Genomic DNA, 19987 nt, shown 5'->3' with positions numbered 1-19987 from the left:
CAGCTGGCAGGTTACCAAACCACCATTGGGCTATGCCCTTTAGCATTGCTGGGAAGCATCAACACCAAGCGGCATCATCCAACCCTTGTAGGTACATGAGGTTGGTGTATGCCATTAGGTGGTCTTCCGGGTTGGTGGTACCGTCGTAGGTACCTACCAACACGTTCTTAACTTTGGCCGGCTGTGCCGCCTAGGTTATTTCCCGGGAGAAAGCCGAAGGATGTTACCCTAGGTTTAGCAGCCGGAGCTGCCAGTCCATGAGCTGGACTATGTTTGCTGCCAGTCCTCCAAAGGGGACAACTGCATATAGGGTGATCCGGGTCCATATGGTTGTTAGGGCACATATGGAGCCTGATGGATCACATGAGGAGCAATACGTACGGACGTGCCGTGTGACTGGCTCCCTGGGTTGGTTTCCGAATGCTTCATCAAAGTATTGCGGAAACTGTCTGGGTAGGTCGACGTAGAAGCCGACTAAGACATGCTCTGACTTCTATTTTCTCATGGATTAAAAACCGGGCGTCAGAGAAAGTCTTCTTTGACCCATCCGGCTGTATATGCCGGATGGCCTTTCGCTGCCCTGATTCAGGGAAACGAATTATTTGAAAGGTCGATCACCCCTTGGGCTTCGGGTGAGGAGTAGGCACCCGGTCTTTAATTGGCTTCTTCCCGGAAGCCTTCTTGGCCAACTAACCCTTGCTGGAGCCAGCTGACTTCTTGATAATGTCTTTAATTTCCCCTTTGAAACTAGTCATGAGATTCATGAGTTCGTCTCTAGTGACGGGGGAAGGCCCCTCCGCCGCTTGGGGTTGTCCAGGGTGCTTGCCGCCTGGGTTGTTGGGACAGGCTTTGTCTTGGCCCCATTCCCTCTTTTCCTTGGAACGGGTGTGCCTAGAGCGGAATGACCCGTCTGGGGCCATGTAGGTTTCGACATTGTAGTCGTCACCACTGCCACTTTCATGGTCCGTATGGACCTCAGGGTCAGCCGTGGGCCGGCTGTCCTCTGCAATTGGTACATTGTCGGATGTCATCTCAGTGGTACTCTCCCCACAGACAACGCCAAATGTTTTGGGGTTTCCTGAGGTGTCCTGCGGGAGAGTTACAACACCAAGTATGCATGCCTGACTTCTGTACCTGCAAAACCACGAAACTCCGGTTGGGTGGAGTTCCGCCTCCGAATATCAAGTTAGTATGATTCCGGATGAGATTACGTGCGGAAAGTAAACGGGTATTTCTCTCGGATTCTGGGAGATTCTGCAATTAATATTGCTTGGGTTTGGTGTGCGTATTTATGAATGCCAATAAATGAGGATAATTCCTCTATTTATAGCAGATGAGGATCTGCTCCCCCATTGGGGGTACAATGCCACGTGGCATCCATTGGTTGGATGCCCATTGTGTTATAGGAGGGTGACACGTGTCAGGCCCTCATTGGGCCACGTGTCTAGGGTAATTTTTACCCTTAACACAAAGCATATCATTAATATTCATCGCCCTTCTGCCTTTGTGTTTCTGGAAACAAAATATGATGATTTACGTGCGAGGCAAGTTATGTTACAATTAGGGTTTCATGATTTCAAGAAGAGGAGGTATTCGGGTTTTCTGGAAAAATGTGATGGATTTGGTTATTTATTTTTGATAGAATATATGATAAGATATTTTGTTATTTAGGATATATGTGATATATTTTGTATAATTATATATTGAGGGATCCTAACACTGTTGGGACTGATATTATAACCCTATATATATTGATCAATGGAAATCACTCCAATTTGAACAGTTTTCACAAATTCTAACATGGTATCACAACTTTAGGTTTCTATCTAGCTTCCTTAAATTATTTTTACTAGATGAAAGCCCGTGCGATGCACGATTTTTCATACATATATCTCAATAAAAGATATTTTTCTATATACTCTAAGTTTGTATATATATATATATATATATATATATATATATATATATATATATATAATTATTTGATTTATTTACAATTTAATAATTTCAGAAAAGAATAAAAAACAATTAATAATTTAATTAAAATGATATTGCCAATTACAAAAGTATAATTTTTTTAATGTAATTTATATTGCGACTTAATTTATTGTTGTTTTGTATTTTATTCGTTGTTGTTAGTTATATGACAATAATATGATATCTTTCAAAAAAAAAAAAAATTGTAAATATGATATTTCATTGATTACATATTAGGATAAAATCTTTAATGTGGAAAGATAATAATTTTTTATTTTAAAAATAATTTTGAATCCTAAATCATTATTCATTGCTTTTTACACTTGAAATTAAACTGTCAAATCTATATATTATTTTTAGAGAAATAATTTTTGTAATTATATCATGCTCATAATATTTTTGATTACTTTGCTATTGTTTGTTAAGAATAATTTTTTATTAATTTTATGTAATATATTCCCCTAATAAATATTTTGATAAGAACATTAAAAATAATAGTTATTAGATGTAATATTTCGATGTAAAAAAATTTGTATTAAAGAAAAAAATCGATAGGATCACCAACTTTGTTCACAACCATATCTCTTCCATCTAATAAAAGTGGATAAATAGAACATGTTAGCAAAAATAAAATTTATATAAAATTAATCTTTATAGTCTTATAAAATAAATTAAAATATTTACCGGAAAGTGAATAATTGTTGTGGAATTAATCTAAAAATTGTAATTATACAAAATTAAATCTATACATTGGAATTTTTTCATCGTCCCCAACCGCCCAAACAATAGCATTTTGGAAAATTGAATCATTATTTTGTTGTCGCTAACAATGCAAGCGATATTGCTTCTTATTTGTACCGTCTGAAAAGTATCTAATGGAGTAAACTTTTCCTTCAATCAATTTTGAACAAAATTGTAGAACAAAGTTGACTTTAATTGAGGCATGAACGTAATCACCCTGTAATTAAAAATAAACAATTAAGTTAATTTTATGACTTAATTAAGCTACCTAAATCACAAAATTTGTTTTAATCATAAAAATAATTGATAAAAACTAAAAGGTTCATGAAAAGATTTAATAAATGTAAACGATTTATAAAGATATAATACCTCCTCATCCAAATCTGATTATCAGGCGAGAAACTCGTACTTTGATATTCCAAAGATTTTTGCTCGAATATAATTCTCTGATTAAATTAGATCTGCATGTAAAAACAAAATTCAATAAACAAAATATAAATATAAAATCATTAAGTATCCCAAATAAACACAATTTAAGCAATAATCACAAATATACATTTAAACATAGGTTTTAAAAATTAGGCTAAGAATTACCCAGTCATTGATGACCTAGTAAAACTGACACAAAATTAATGACACAAAATTTGCTTGGTTTACTTTTGTATTGATAAGAAATTTTGTTGGTGTCATATGATGCGTCAATTTATAATGGTAAATATCAAAAATTTTAATTTAATTATAATTAAGGAATAATTTTTATTTCTTATCATAAACACTCTCAAAATTAAAATTTATCTTATAATAGTAGGTATATAAATCCTATATCTAAAGATGATTATTTTAAAAGATAATTTTAGTTTTTTTTAAATAAATTAAATCCTAATAAATCAATATTTGTTGTTTTTACTTACGTGACAAAATTCTTAAATCTCATTTGTCACTTTTGTTTAGGTGGCAAATGAATTTTTTAATTCCAAAATAAAATAGATCTAATTTTTAATTGGTCGAAAATATACCTTTGCTTATGTGGCGCGCCGAATGCTCTTAAAAAATGCCTACTTTATTTATAAATATTAGATTTTTTCTTTAGCCCATCCCAATTTCCATTCATAATCTTCCAACTTTTCCACAGCAAAAGTTAATTTAGTGCGCCTAACTTCTCTCCTTGTTCCCTATTATTGCTTTTGTGTTTACTTTAGTGCACCTAATTAATTTCTTGCTGCCACCATGGGTAAAGACGGTTAAGATCGTAACAACATCAAGAATGCTATTCCACTTATTCTTGATTGGGAGAAAGTCCAATATTCGAATTGGGCTGAACTATTTGAATGTCATACTCATGCGTTTAATGTTCTAGACCACATTGACCCCAAAACACCTAAGCCGTCGGGATTATCGGATGCTTTGTGGAAAATACTTGATCCAGTCGTCAAGAACTGGATCTATGGTACTATTTCGACCGATTTGTTACAAACAATCATGGCTAGAGGGGATAAGACTCAACAAATTTGGGACAACATAAAGGCCCAGTTTCAAGATAACAAGACTACCCGTGCCGTATATCTTGAAAATCAATTTAATACTTTGCATATGTCAAAGTTTTCTAACATCTCTTCTTATTGTTGTGAGTTAAATATTTAAAAGATCAACTAGCCAATGTTGATTAACCCGTCTCGGAGCAAAAATTGGTAATTCGCTTAGTCTCGGGTCTTGTGAATACCGATCTTGATACAGTTTCAACCATGATTCAACAAACAGAGTCGTTAAATAAAAGAAATAAGGAAGCTTTTCCAAAAGAAGTAAAACAAGTTAGATTACTTAAAGAAACGAGTAGATAAACATATGACAAAAGATACAAATGCATTCCATTAATTAAAGGATAGAGTCAGGTCTACAATTGTACAAGTTGAAGGAGAGGTTATTTCCATGGTCATACAATTGGAAAAGACGAACGATATTCGATACATGCTATGTGATAAACTACACCGTCGATTGGCTAATAAGCCCAGGGAGACCACGAAAGCTAAAAGGAAAGCTTAAAAGAAATGAAATGCTTGTTGTTGAGTTATTTGCTAATGTCCTTCTTTCTGTCCCTGCACCTCAATTTACAGGAAAAATTGAGCGGTTATGGCTGACTCCCATAACTGTTGTACAGTTATGCTTCTTGGCGCCAACACTACTTTGAAAATTAAAATCATCCATTAGCCTTCTTATCCAGTCTATGTAATATTGGGCCTTAGTGCGATATCAACCCAGTGGCTGTTATGTTTTAATCAAACTAGCCCAAAAGACCCTTCACTAACTCTGGGACTTCTCAACTCGGTCAAAGTCAAGAAAGTCAATTAATAGTCAAAAATCTAATTTTTTGGTGTAACATGCTCTTTCTCTCTCTAAGGCCCATCCTTATCCTTCTACCGCTTCCCTTTTTTCTCAGGCCCTGCTCGCCGGCGATTGGTGTCCATCTCCTTGCCATCGCCGGTGAGCTTGGTTCTGTTTAGTTTGCTTTTAATTTTTGCCTTTTCTTTTAGTATTTTCAATAAAGAAAACAAGGCAAATTGCTCCGTCAATTTCATCGAGCTTTATTTTAAGTATTTTGGTGCGGCTGTCGTCAGTGTTTAGTTTCAATTAACTAACAAAACAAGAAGCCAAAGGCTAGTCTTAACGCCACCGTCGAAAGGAATTTTGTCAACCGTTTTCCCGGCGGTAAGGGTAAAGTTAAGGTTAGGGTTTTCCTCCCTTAATTCAAGGTTAGTTTTAGGTGAGGCGATTCTTCTTGCTTTTGCCTTTGACGGCTGATCTTAGTGGTTGGTTCTGAGTTGGACGGTGAGGTTTTTCTTGCAATCTTCTTCTAGTTGACTCACTAATAGTTCTTTGGGTGTTTTTTGTTTTCTTTGCTTTTCCTAGTAGTTTTTGTTGTTGCTCCAAGTTAATTTATGTTTTCCTGAGATAGTTTGGTTTATTTGATGTTCCTTTTTTCGGCTTTCAATAACAGCCCTACTACTGCTTTGGCTTTTTGTCTTTGGGTTGGTTTACTTATGGTAGCTATAGTTATGGAGGTTGAAGGAGTGTTGTCTTTGGAGTCTTGCTGGCGAGTTTTGCCCTTGGTTTTAGGGGATGCAAGTTTTCTTACTATCGTGTTTGTTGGGTTGGGGGTACTTTTAATTGCCTTCGTGGGGTATGACTTAGGTTTTCTGGGAGTTTCAAGAATTCGGGTGCGTGAGAGCTCTCGAATGAATTTAGTTCCTTCTTTCGTGAGTAGTATTGCGAGCTTTCTTGGTTTTGTCTTCTAGGGAGTGGTGTTGTTTGTGCAGAGGGAGGGGTTACCCTACATTTGGAGTTTGCAAGAGGAAGGGGTTGTTGAGGAGGAAGGTGTTTTGGCTTATCCTTTTGTGTCTTGGTTGTCGGATGATATAAGTATTCATTCAGTTTTTTTCATTCCATTGTTAGTCTTTGTGAAGACAAAGTCGGTCATCGCTGGTAATCAAAATCTAGAAGGAGGCTCCCCATCTTTAATGTTTGGGGTGAGCAAAGTCCTACATTTTCTTGTACTCTCTGTTGGTAGAGTTACATGAAGAGAAACTGTAATTCAGTATACAGTTTCTCATGGTAGAGTCATTAAGAATGATGACTCCCTTAGGTTTACTGCTAGACTCCTAGGTAGCAAAGGTTTCCGATCCCTGGGAGTGAAACGGTGTCGCAGGTCTGTTTTTGATGAGTGGGCATTTATGCCACAGTTTCACCCTCTTTCATTAGAGAATTCCCCCGATTTACCACTTGTTTATGCCTCTTCTTAACACTTTTTTGTTGGGTTTCGTAGTGACCCTCACTACGCGGAAAGAAACCCGCCAAGACCCGCCCCCATAATAAATGCAATTAATCAAGCAAAACATAATTAAACACAATAAAGGATAAAAGATTATACCTTTTACGTGTGCTTCGCTCAACAATGAGCTCTTCCTTGAACCCCGAAAATACGAGGTCTCCAACGGGATCGTACCCTCGAACCCGACCCGAGTGTCCTAAGTCTCGAACGTTAGTCGAGACCCTGACAAATAAAACTATGAGTTTTACGAATCAAGGTTTACTCAAATCAAGAGTTTCCTTTCAATTCCACTCAAGGTTGTGTTTCCCAAATACCCAAGCCTTTGGTATTTATAGGGAAATGCACCCTTGATTTTCATTTCCCAACCAATGTGGGAGAATGAATAATTTTGACAATTAATTTAATTCCAAATTAAATTAATAATTAAATCAATCACAATGCAAAAAAGTGTCAAGGGGAGAGAGAGAGTTAAGTGAGGACCATGAAGAGGTGGGGGGGATCATTGCCTTGCTCCCCAAGGCTTTGCCCAAGCTTGGTCCCCACCCTCACAAATCGCCTCAAGCAAAGGGCTGCTAGGCTGCTGCCAGCTAGCACGCCAGCTAGCAGTGCCAGCTAGCCCAGCTAGCTAGCACCAGCCCAGCCAGCAGCCTCGTATCCCCAGCCAGGCAATGCGTGCTGGCGCTGAGCGATGCTTGTGCTGCTGCTGCGTGCCAGTGCTAGGCGCTGCTAGCTGCTGGTGCTGGTCCTTGCCTCTCTCGCCATCGCACACGCACACACCCTCTCGCATAGCCAACACAGCTAGGCCAGCATACGCATAGCCCAGCCAACGCACTTACGCACGTAAGGCCTAGCATGCGTGCTGCTAGCGAGCCACGCATGCTGGGCTTGGTGCTGCTTGTTAGCTCTTCCTCGCATACACTCGCATTTTGCTGCTGCGATGCCCTCCACGCATACGCACACGCACACAAGGCCTAGCGTAGTGTTGTGCTTGTGCGAGAGGCATGTGATGGTGCCTAGCACCCTAGCACGCATGCTGCGATGTAGTGCCATGCGAAGGCACGCATGTGCGCAGCCATGCTGCTGTGATGGTGCGGTAGGCTAAGGCACAAGCACACGCACACACGCACAAGCCTAGACATGCGATGGTGTTGTGCTTGTGCTGCGATGGTGCGATGGGCTGCGATAGTGCCTAGGCTTGCGCCTAGCACGCATGGCGCGCCTAGCACACCATGGTGCGCCTAGGCTTGCGATGAGCTAGCCTAGCCTAGCTACGACTATGCTCGTACTTGTTGCTTGTGATTTTGCGACGCTCGGTCTCGACGCCCTAGGCTCGATATCCATCGTCTGTATTCGTAAAACTCCGTCGACTCATTCGTCGTTTCGGATCGGTAGTTCGATTGGGTTCGACCCGAAGGGTTCAGGTAAGATTAAGCTGTAATATCAATTATACCTTAATATTACTGATTGGAAGCGGCCTCCACCAAGGCATTCCGATCACTTGACCTTACTGAAGAATTAGCTCTGTAATAATTTTGAACCCTCTATTAGAATAATACACTTGTTGGAAGGACACCATTCCTTTCAATCTCCCACTTGTCCTTTCGGACAAGTGTGCATACAGTGTATAGCCCATTTCCTATGTCACTTAATGTCTCTTCGTGAACTATAAGGTAAGATTCATCGTCATCCTTATTACGTTCAGAAGTGTTTCTCGATCTCCGAGTTCGACTGTCAGTAAGCAGATGATTTCTAAAATCCATCTGCGCACGGCCATGTATTTTCACAGTCTCGCTCATCGAGCGGCCTTGTAAACAACAAATACATATTCCCTATTGTTAATAGGGTGATATTCCCAGTCTTGCATTGTAAGTTTCTCTTACTAAGAGGACCTAATCTCCCGAGTGTTCCCGTTATGATCCCCAGTTACGGCAGACGTTAGGCAACATCAAAGAGGCTAGTTCTCAAACAAGAAACTTCACAATACTCATGGTCGAGGAAACGAGTTCCGATAGCTATAATGAGAAATGTACTTATGACAACTTTAAATCTCTTAAAGTACTCTCATAGGTCGATCCAGTGCAGTTCCAAACATGCACCTGTGCAAATGATTTATGACCATCATATCCTTGCAGCACAAGAAACGGTGCTGTAAACCATACTACACTAATCTCTGGTGGTCATCAATCGTCCATCAGTTAGATGACCTCGATTAGGGATAACTTTTGATTTAAATATCCAATGTTCACTTAACAGGTGTTTCTTTATCCAAGACATGGTCTTGATAACCTGTTTTGAATATTTCCATAAATCGAATGGACTCATTATTTAATTTTAAACCACAATTAAATAGCAATGGAGTGAATGATAATTTTCCAAAAAAATTAATTACTCCATTAATGAATGGTTTCAATACAGTCTTACATTAAATCAACCAGTTTAATTAAAACACATGTACAGGGAATTTCAAAGCCAATCTCCAACGTGCTTGATTCCCATTGCCTCAACGTGCTTGTTGTGTTTCACTTGAGGCAAAGGTTTAGTCAAAGGATCGACCACATTATCATCCGTGCCGATCTTACAAATTCTTATTTCACCTTCGGACTTCCATTCCCTTATCATGTGAAATCGCCTTTGGACATGTTTGACCTTCTGGTGCTCTCTTGGCTCTCTAGCCTGAGCGATAGCTCTATTGTTGTCACAGTAGAAATCTATTGGACCCTTGATGGAGGGTACAACACCAAGTTCACTAATGAACTTGCGAATCCAAACAGCCTCCTTAGCAGCTTCCGAATCAGCCAGGTATTCGGCTTCAGTTGTAGAGTTTGCAGTTGTGCTTTGCTTGGCACTCTTCCAGCTAAATGCTCCTCCATTTAGGCAAAATATGTACCCTGACTGTGACTTGAAGTCGTCTCTGTCAGTCTGGAAGCTAGCGTCGGTGTAACCTTCAACAACCAGATCTTTGTGGCCACCATAAACCAGGAATTTATCCTTGTTCCTTTTCAGGTACTTCAGGATATTCTTGGCCGCAGTCCAATGCGCCTCTCCTGGGTTTGATTGGTATCGGCTCGTAGCACTCAAGGCATACGAGACATCTGGCCTGGTACATATCATGGCATACAAGATCGACCCAATTAGCGAAGCATATGGAATCTGATCCATTCTCTCTCACTCAACAGATGTCTGTGGACACTGTTTCTTGCTGAGAGTTACGTCATGGGACATGGGTAGATGCCCTCTCTTGGCATTCTCCATGTTGAATCGTGCCAGTACTTTATCAATGTAAGTACTCTAGCTCAATCTAATCATCCTCTTAGATCTATCCCTGTATATCTTGATGCCCAATATGTACTGTGCCTCTCCTAAGTCCTTCATTGAAAAGTCACTCCCACTGACCTTCTTGTATACACAAGATTCATCTAGATTCTTGATAAAGCCAAACTTGCAGATGGCTTCATTAAATCGCAGATTCCAACTCCTACTGGCTTGCTTTAGTCCATAAATGGACTTCTTAAGCTTGCAAACCTTTCCGGCGATGCTCGGATCGACAAAACCTTCTGGCTGTGTCATGTACACACTTTCTTCCAAAATCCCATTTAGGAAGGAGTTTTTGACATCCATCTGCCATATTTCATAATCGTAATATGCAGCAATCGCTAGAATAATTCGGACAGACTTTAGCATTGCAACTGGTGAAAAGGTTTCATCATAGTCAATCCCGTGGACTTGCCTATAACCTTTTGCCACCAGTCTAGCCTTGTATATCGATACATTTCCATCCTTGTCTGTCTTCAATTTGATGATCCATTTGCAACCAATGGGTGTGTAACCCTCAGGCAAATTCACCAAGTCCCAGACTTGATTTTCAGACATGGAGTCCATCACGGATTTCATGGCTTCTTGCCATATAGCAGAGTCGGGGCTCGTCATAGCTTGCTTGTATGTCGCTGGCTCATCTCCATCCATAACTAGGATGTCCTGATTATCGGTTAAGACAATACCAAGGTATCTATCTGGTTGAGATCTTTGCAGTTGCGACCTATGAAGGGTAATAGGTTGAGAATTGACATTTGAAAGGAATGGTGTCCTTCCAACAAGTGTATTCTTCCATTAGAGGGTTCAGAATTATTACAGAGCTAATTCTTCAATAAGGTCAAGTGATCGGAATGCCTAGGTGGAGGCCGCTTCCGATCAGTAATATCAAGGTACAATTGATATTACAACTTAATCTTAACTGAACCCTTCGGGTCGAACCCAATCGAATCACCGATCCGAGACGCCGAATTAATGCGAAAGGATTTAATGAGTCGACAGAGTTTTACGAATACAAACGTCGGAAATCGAGCCTAGGGCGTCGAGACCGAGCGTCGCAAAATCGCAATCGACAAGTATGAGCGTAGCCATAGCTAGGCTAGGCTAGATCATCATAGGCACTAGGCGCGCCATTGCAGCCCTAGCAGCATGCCTAGGAGCTGTCGCAGCCCTAGCATGATGGCTAGGCACCATGGCTGGCTATCGCTAGCACCAGGCGCGCCAACACAGCCCTGGCATCGTGCCTAGGCGCTATCGCAACCCTAGTATGATGCTGGGCACCATCGCAAGCCATCAGCCCATCGCAGGCCTATACGCATCACTAGGCGCACCATGCGTGGCCTAGGATGGCTGGGCGCCATCACAGCCAAGGCAGCATCACTAGGCGCACCATGCGTGCCCTAGGATGGCCTGATGCCATAGCAGCCCTAGCATAGTGCTGGGCGCATGGTTGGGCCACACACACCAAGCATAGCTAGTGCTAGGCACTAGCTCATGCATGGTGCGTGGTGCCTGGGCGAGGCATGTGCGTGCATGGTGCACAGTGCCGGGGCTGATGCGTTCGGATGTGCGAAAGTGTGTGTGAGGTGCTGGCAAGCTAGCAAGCAACGTCAAGCCAAGCATGCGTGGCTTGCTAGCAGCACGCATGCTAGGCATTGTGTGCGAGAGAGATGCGTGGTGCGCATGGTGTGGGAGTGCGGTGCGTGGCGAGAGGCTAGCATGCGTGGCTCGCTAGCAGCATGCATGCTGGGCCATGCAAGCAGCGATGATGCGTGGGATGCTAGCACCAGCCCCAGCATGCACCATTGTCAGCGCCAGCACGCACCAGCCAGCACCAGCGCCAGCACGCACCAGCACGCGTTAAAGGTATAATTCTTGTCCTTAATCTTGTTTGATTAAGTTTATTATGCTTGTTTAATTGCTTTAATTAAGGGGCGGGTCTTGGTGGGTTTCCTTCCGCGTAGTGTCGGGTCACTACGAAACCCTACAGCGGTATCGGAGCCACGCTCCTTTTAATTTTTGCAATTACTGTTTAATTAAGGTGTTTTAAAGAATTTAATTTTCTGGTTCATGTTCATCTAATTAGATTAGATACTCGTTTTAATTAATTTTTAAAACTCGATTTTATTTTCGATTTGGCTGTCGAACCCAGATTTTGGCTCAAAAATAGTGATTTTTGGGTGGAATCGACATCCTGGAACTGTTTCATTCCTTTTAGGATTGTCCAGAAGCCAAATGCGAACTAGAAACCCAATTTTTCTGGGGTTTTTCGTTTTTCAACGAAAATTTTAATTCTTTTTAAGCCTTGATTAATGCAAGCATTACAAAGTTAGATTAAATGCACATTTGCATCAATAATCTACTGGTTTTAAAATATCCTTGAGCATAATAATGGAGTGTTTATTAGTGCTTAAGTTGATATACCAATTTATCACATAAACTTGTTTTTCACAAATTTTGCAAATAAATTGCAATAAGGTGTGAAAGCTTGTTGTGATTTTGTATTTTAAGATCCCAAGTAATGTTAAAGTTCTAATCTTTAAAGGTTTAAATGATTGGAACCCTAACCCTAAATTTCACGTTGAACAAAGTTTGGATTTTTCATGTTTTGGTTGATTAAAATCCATTAAGTTCAATTACTTGTGAGTGAAATTTGATTAATCTTCATATTGGAAGATGTAATCTTGGTATTTTACACAAGTATGCAAGTTGGAAAATTTTATCATTGGATAGTTAATTTATTTTTCCAACTCCCATTTGTCAAATCCATTGTTAATTTGCATATTGGCAAGATCAATTTTGGACATATTTCATTTTTTTTAAGCATAAAGTTTGACCTAATTTTGTTCAAAAAAATTGAAATTTTTGGATAAATTTAGGCTTGTGCACCAATAAAATAAATTTGTTTAAGTTAGACTTAATATTTGTTTTATTTTATTTTCCCTCAAAAATTAATTCTAAAATTTGATTTAGAATTGATTATTGTCACACACAAATCGGAATTAAATTCCGAGTAAAATGCACGCAAAACAATGCAAACCGCACGCGTCACCTAGGCTAGCCGGGCTGCCTATCAGCCCACATGTAGGTTGCCTGTGGTGCGCATATGGCTGTGCATCGCTTGGTGCGTGACTGTGTGGCGAGGAGGGGTCTGCTGTGTGGTGTGTGTGTTGGCGCATGGGGCCTTAGGCTGCTGGTACGCTTTTGCTGCTGGGCAGCGAGGCAGCAAGCCCCAGCCAGCTAGCCCTCTGATGCTTGTGCCAGCAAGCTACTAGCATGCGTAGCATACGTAGTATGCTGCTGGTGCTAGCTGCCAGCACCACGCACCATGGCGCAGAGGCCATGGGCTGCCTAGCAGCCATGGTGCGCCATGCATCATAGGATGATGCCCTTTTTTCTTAGTACTTGAGCTATGATTTTGCGATTTTTCCCGTGTTAATAATTTTAATTAATTATTTTAACGAGGCTAAAAACCTCGATTTTCGTTTTTGCAAATTTTGACAAATTATAGGTTATGCCGACTTAATTAATCGGATTAATTAAGTACGGATGCGGAATTTAGTGGGAGCTTAATTAAATGCGTTAGCTTTTTGCGTTTAGAAATAATGGATTAAACCACTTTGACTAGTTTTAATTAGGCGCGTTAATTGGATTAACGACCTAAGTTAGTTACTAGTTTTGCGTGTTTAATTATGTATTTCGTAAAAATTGCATGTGCCGTTCACAAATCGTGAACGGGTGGATGAAAGATTGCTTTCAAAACAGGTTCTTTGAAAATGGCAACTAGTGGGGCCCGACTAGGATAGAAAATACGGACTACGTTCCGTATGTATTTTTGTAAATATAAATACGGTCTGCGAACCGTTAAGTATTTTTGTCCTAATTAGATTAATCTTAGTCGTTCTAGCTAGCTTCTTTTATTTCATTTTGGCCAAGATGTCTCAAGATGGCGTTTCGACGAAGACGAGCCAAGATGAAGACCCATGGAAATTGAAGATTTCAAGGGGTCATGCTAGTTGCCAAATGCATCTATTTTATGCCTTATATATTGCTATTATATATAAGATTGCTGGATGCATGTCTAGGATTTCTATTATGTTGCGATGATTAGTTAAGTTCACTTAAATCAACCAACATAGAAACCCTAGATCCCTTAATAATATTGAGCTAAAATTTGCCGTTCCAAGAACAACACTTACCGAACTAATGCGCGTATGTGATGGATTACGCCAAAGCGAGGCATCACTACTTCCCTAGGAACATAAGGTATACTAGGTATACAAGTTGTCTTGGTTAAGCTCAACGATATCAGTAAGGAGTCCTTAGATGTCGTGGCAAAAGAGATAAAATGTCAAGAATGCATTAGATGCGACATTTTATCAAACCGAGAGTAGCTTGGAGCTATTAGCGATTGGATTGCTTACCTTAAGATATTTAATGGTTAAGACAAGCCAAAGCATGCTTGACCATTTCTTGATCTTTGGGATCTCGGAATCATTTTATTCTCGCCCATGAGGGACAATCTTAAAATGCGTGGATAAAATGTTCAATAAGTTCGAATATGTGCATCAACGCTTTAAATTTCAACTTATTGATATATGAATGGTTTTTCACTTCAAATTCTATCAATTGTAGAACAATGTCTGCAAGTAACTCGAACAACAACCAAATGTGCCCGGAACTCCCCGAAAAGTTTGCCTTTCTCTTAAACTTGGTCAACTTTAAGGAATGGGAGGAGGAACTCAGGAGAACTCTCCGGAATTGTTCCTTGGAGTATACTCTTGATACTCCCTTTCCAAGCTTCTTTGCCAAAGGGATCATGACCGACGAGGCTCATGAAGAATGGTCTTCCAATTGCAAAAGGGTATCACGACTCATGGCAAATTCCATCCCGGAAGACTGGAAAGAAACTCTTTCCTCCTACCTTCCGGACATGTTCCTCAAAGCACTTGAGGACGTTGTCAATGTAAGAGTCACCAAGAGTGACAATGGCAACTTTGATGGACTCGTGTTTGACTTGACTAGGTCACTCTCAAACATGAGGATTAAGCCACCAAACGTTGGATATCTTGCTAAGGAAAGGCGACGGCTTTGGACCAAGGTCTACAATGCTAAATTGAGACCCGGCATGCCCCTCCGACCTCATGTGCTTGGTATGACTAGGCTCTTCAAGCACATGCAGCTTCTTGGAATTCCATTGGAAGATGAGATGGCGGGGCATATCTTGCTTGCTTCACTCCACTCGGGCTATGATGCACTTAGAGTGCATATCGCTGCGGGAAAGGAGACACACTCCCTCAAGGAGGTGGTGCAACTACTTAGCCAAGCCACTGCCTATGTAATGACCAAAAGGCCCTTGAGAGCTAAGAAGAAGGAGTTCAAGAAGGTCAAGGCAAAGATGAGATGCTTCCATTGTGGCATGCAAGGCCATTAAAAGAGGGAATGCATGCTCGTCAAGGAAGAGGGGATCACTCCGACCACCTCAAGTATCTTCCTTAACACTTGTGGATTAAGCTTATCATAACTATTAGATACCAAGTATGACTCACTTAAATGTTGCCTTTTCAGGGACCAAGTGAGAAGCTTATCAAGTAATGGTGCAAGAGCAAGAAGACGACGAAGATGGTTTTCGGTCGTGCTTGCATGCACTATTTTGTCTTTGACATTTAATTGAACTATTTCTAGTTTTCATCATGCTTTGAACATATTATGATCCATGGTGTTGGACACCTAGGAATTTCAAGTGTAAGACTTTGACAATAGTTGTTTCAAGTTTGTCTTACAAATTCATGTTCAATTAAATTGCATGTTTTACCTATGATTAGACAAAAGTTGATACCACTAAGCTAAGACCATCGAGTCAAATCAAACCTACTTGTGGCATTGTCGTCTTGGCCATATTAACATCAAACGCATCAAGAAACTTCTTCAAGAAGGTGTTCTTGACTCATTCGACTTAGAGTCGTTTGAAAATTGCGAAGGATGCTTATTTGGCAAGATGATAAAACAGCCATTCTCCAAGTTGGGAGAAAGGGCAAGTGACTTATTAGGTCTAATACACACGGATGTATGTGGACCTATGAGCACACCCGCAAGGCAAGGTTACCGATATTTCATCACTTTCACCGACGATTATAGTAGATATGGCTATATCTACTTAATTTCTAATAAATCTGAATCCTTTGACAAATTCAAAGAATTTCAAAAAGAAGTTGAAAATCAACTTGGCAAGAAAATTAAAGCACTTTGATCGGATCGAGGTGGCGAATATTTGAGCCATGAATTCGACGATCACTTAAAAGAAAATGGCATTCTTTCAGAATTGACACCTCCCGGAACTCCTCAATTGAATGAAGTGTCCGAGCGGAGGAATCGGACCTTGTTAGACATGGTTCGGTCAATGATGGGTCTTAGTGAACTCCCTATCTCGTTCTGGGGACATGCGCTACAAACAGCAGCACTAACACTGAATAGAGCTCCGTCAAAAGCTGTTGAAAAGACTCCATATGAATTATGGACTAAGAAACCTCCTAGGTTGTCTTTTCTCAAGATTTGGGGATGCGAAGCATATGTCAAGCGATTAATTTCGGACAAACTTCACCCCAAATCGGATAAGTGTTTCTTTGTGGGATATCCAAAAGAAACCAAAGGGTATTACTTCTACAATAAATCCTAGAACAAAGTGTTTGTTGCTCGTGATGGTGTCTTTTTGGAGAAGGATCACCTTTCCAAAATGACAAGTGGGAGGAAAATCGAACTCGACGAAGTTCGAGAGGACGAGCAACAATGTCAACCTGACAAAACTGACAACCTAGATACTTTGGAAGCATTTAAGAAGATTGGTCAGAGTCAAACAGGCAATGTAAATGCTCAACCAACTCCCCCTACGTAGGTCGCAACGGCAAAGATCTCAACCAGACAGACACCTCGGTATCGTCTTAACTGATGATTAGGACATCCTAGTTATGGATGGTGATGAGCCGACGACATACAAGCAAGCTATGACGAGCCCCAACTTTGCAAAATGGAAAGAGGCCATGAAATCTGAGATGGATTCCATGTCTGAAAATCAAGTCTGGGACTTGGTGAATTTGCCCGAGGGTTATACACCCATTGGTTGCAAATGGATCTTCAAAGTGAAGATAGACAAGGATGGAAATGTATCGATATACAAAGCTAGACTGGTGGCAAAAGGTTATAGATAAGTCCACGGGATTGACTATGACGAAACTTTTTCACCAGTTGCAATGCTAAAATCCGTCCGGATCATCCTAGCAATTGCTGCATATTACGATTACGAAATATGACAAATGGATGTCAAAACCGCCTTCTTTAATGGGATTTTGGAAGAAACTGTGTATATGACACATCCAGAAGGTTTTGTCAATCCAGGCAACGCTGGAAAGGTTTGCAAGCTGAAGAAGTCCATTTATGGAGTAAAGCAAGCCAGCAGAAGTTGGAATCTGCGATTTGATGAAGCCATCAGCAAATTTGGTTTTATCAAGAATCCAGATGAGTCTTGTGTATACTAGAAGGTCAGTGGGAGTGATATTGCATTCCTAGTCCTGTATGTCGATGACATACTGCTCATTGGAAACAGCACAAAATTATTGGAGTCCGTAAAGGGCTTGTTGGGAAAGTGCTTTTCAATGAAGGACTTAGGAGAGGCATAGTACATATTGGGCATCAAGATCTACAGGGATAGATCTAAGAGGATGATTAGATTAAGCTAGAGTACTTACATTGATAAGGTACTGGCTCGATTCAACATGGAAAATGCCGAAAGAGGGCATTTACCCATGTCCCATGGCATAACTCTCAGCAAGAAACAGTGTCCGCTGACACCTGTTGAGCGAGAAAGAATGAATCAGATCCATATGCTTCGCTAATCGGATCGATCATGTATGCCATGATATGTACAAGGCCGGATGTATCATATGCCTTGAGTGTAACGAGTCGATACCAATCGAACCCAAAAGAGGCGCATTGGACTGCGGCCAACAACATCCTTATGTACCTGAAGAGGAACAAGGATAAATTCCTGGTGTATGGAGGCCACAAAGAACTGGTTGTTGAAGGTTACACCGACGCTAGCTTCCAGACTGACAGAGACGACTTCAAGTCACAATCGGGGTACATATTCGGTCTGAATAGAGGAGCTGGAAGAGTGCCAAGCAGAGCACCACTGCAGACTCTACAACTGAAGCCGAGTACTTGGCCGCTTCGGAAGCTGCCAAGGAAGCTGTTTAGATTCGCAAGTTCATTAGCAAACTTGGTGTTGTACCCTCAATTAAGGGACCGATAGACCTCTATTGTGATAATAATGGAGCTATCGCTCAGGCCAGGGAGCCGAGAGAACACCAGAAGGTCAAACACGTGCAAAGGCGATTTCACATGATAAGAGAATGGAAATCCGAAGGTGAAATCAGAATTTGTAAGATCGGCACGGATGATAATGTAGTCGATCCTTTGACTAAACCTTTGCCTCAAGTGAAACACAACAAGCACATTGAGGCAATGGGAATTAAGCATGTTGGAACTGTCTTTGAAATTCCCTGTACATGTGTTTTAATTAAATAGGATATTTAATGTAAGACACTGTATTGAAACCATTCATTAATGGAGTAATTAATTTTTGTAAAATTATCATTCACTCCATTACTATTTAATTGTGGTTTAGAATTAAATAATGAGTCCATTCGATTTACGGAAATATTCAAAATAGGGTATCAAGACCATGTCTTGAATAAAGAAACACCTGTTAAGTGAACATTGAATATTAAATCGAAAATTATCCCTAATCGAGGTCATCTAACAGATGGACGATTGATAACCGCCATAGATTCGTGTGTAGTATGATTTACAGCACCGTTTCTTGTGCTGCGAGGACGTGACGGTCATAAATCATTTGCACAGGTACAATTTGGAACAATACTGGATAAGACCTATGAGAGTAATTTAAGAAAATTTAAATTTTGTCATATGTACATTTTTCATTATGACTATCGGAACTTATTTCCTCCGACCATGAGTACTGTGAAGTTTTCTTGTTTGAGTACTAGACTCTTTGATGTTTCCAAATGTCTGTCGTAACTGGGGATCATAACGGAAACACTCGGGAGACTATGTCCTCTTAGTAAGAAGAACTTACAATACAAGACTAGGATTGTCCCACTACTAACAATAGGGAAAATGTTTTGTTGTTTACAAGGCTGCTCGAAGAGTAAGACTGTGAAAATGCATGGCCGTGCTCAGATGGATTTTAGAAATCATCTGCTTACTGACAGTCGAACTCGGAGATCGAGAAACACATCTGAACGTAATAAGGATGACAAAGAATCTTACCTTATAGTTCACGAAGAAACATTAAGTGACATAGGAAATGAGCTATACACTATATGCACACTTGTCCAGAAGGACAATTGGGAGATTGAAAGGAATGATGTCCTTCCAACAAGTGTATTCTTCCGATAGAGGGTTCAGAATTATTACAGAGCTAATTCTTCAGTAAGGTCAAGTGATCGGAATGCCTAGGTGGAGGCCGCTTCTGATCAGTAATATCAAGGTACAATTGATATAACAACTTAATCATAACTGAACCCTTCGGGTCGAACCCAATCGAATCATCGATCCGAGACGACGAATTAATGCGAAAGGATTTAATGAGTCGACAGAGTTTTACGAATACAGACGTTGGAAATCGAGCCTAGGGCGTCGAGATCGAGCATCGCAAAATCACAATCGACAAGTATGAGCGTAGCTATAGCTAGGCTAGGCTAGCTCATCATAGGCACTAGGCGCCCATCGCAGCCCTAACAAGATGGTTAGGCACAATGGCTGGCTATCGCTAGCACCAGGCGCGCCAACACAGCCCTGGCATCGTGCCTAGGCGCTATCGCAGCCCTAGCAAGATGCTGGGCGCCATCGCAAGCCAGCAGCCCATCGCAGGCCTATACGCACCACTAGGCGCACCATGCGTGGCCTAGGATGGCTGGGCGCCATCGCAGCCCAAGCAGCATCACTAGGCGCACCATGCGTGCCCTAGGATGGCCTGATGCCATAGAAGCCCTAGAATAGTGATGGGCGCATGGCAGGGCCACACGCACCAAGCACAGCTAGTGCTAGGCACTGGCGCAT

The sequence above is a fragment of the Chenopodium quinoa genome, unplaced genomic scaffold (genome assembly GCF_001683475.1).
Source record: "Chenopodium quinoa cultivar QQ74 unplaced genomic scaffold, ASM168347v1, whole genome shotgun sequence".
Taxonomy (NCBI): Eukaryota; Viridiplantae; Streptophyta; class Magnoliopsida; order Caryophyllales; family Amaranthaceae; genus Chenopodium; species Chenopodium quinoa.
This window is presented reverse-complemented; position numbering follows the sequence as displayed.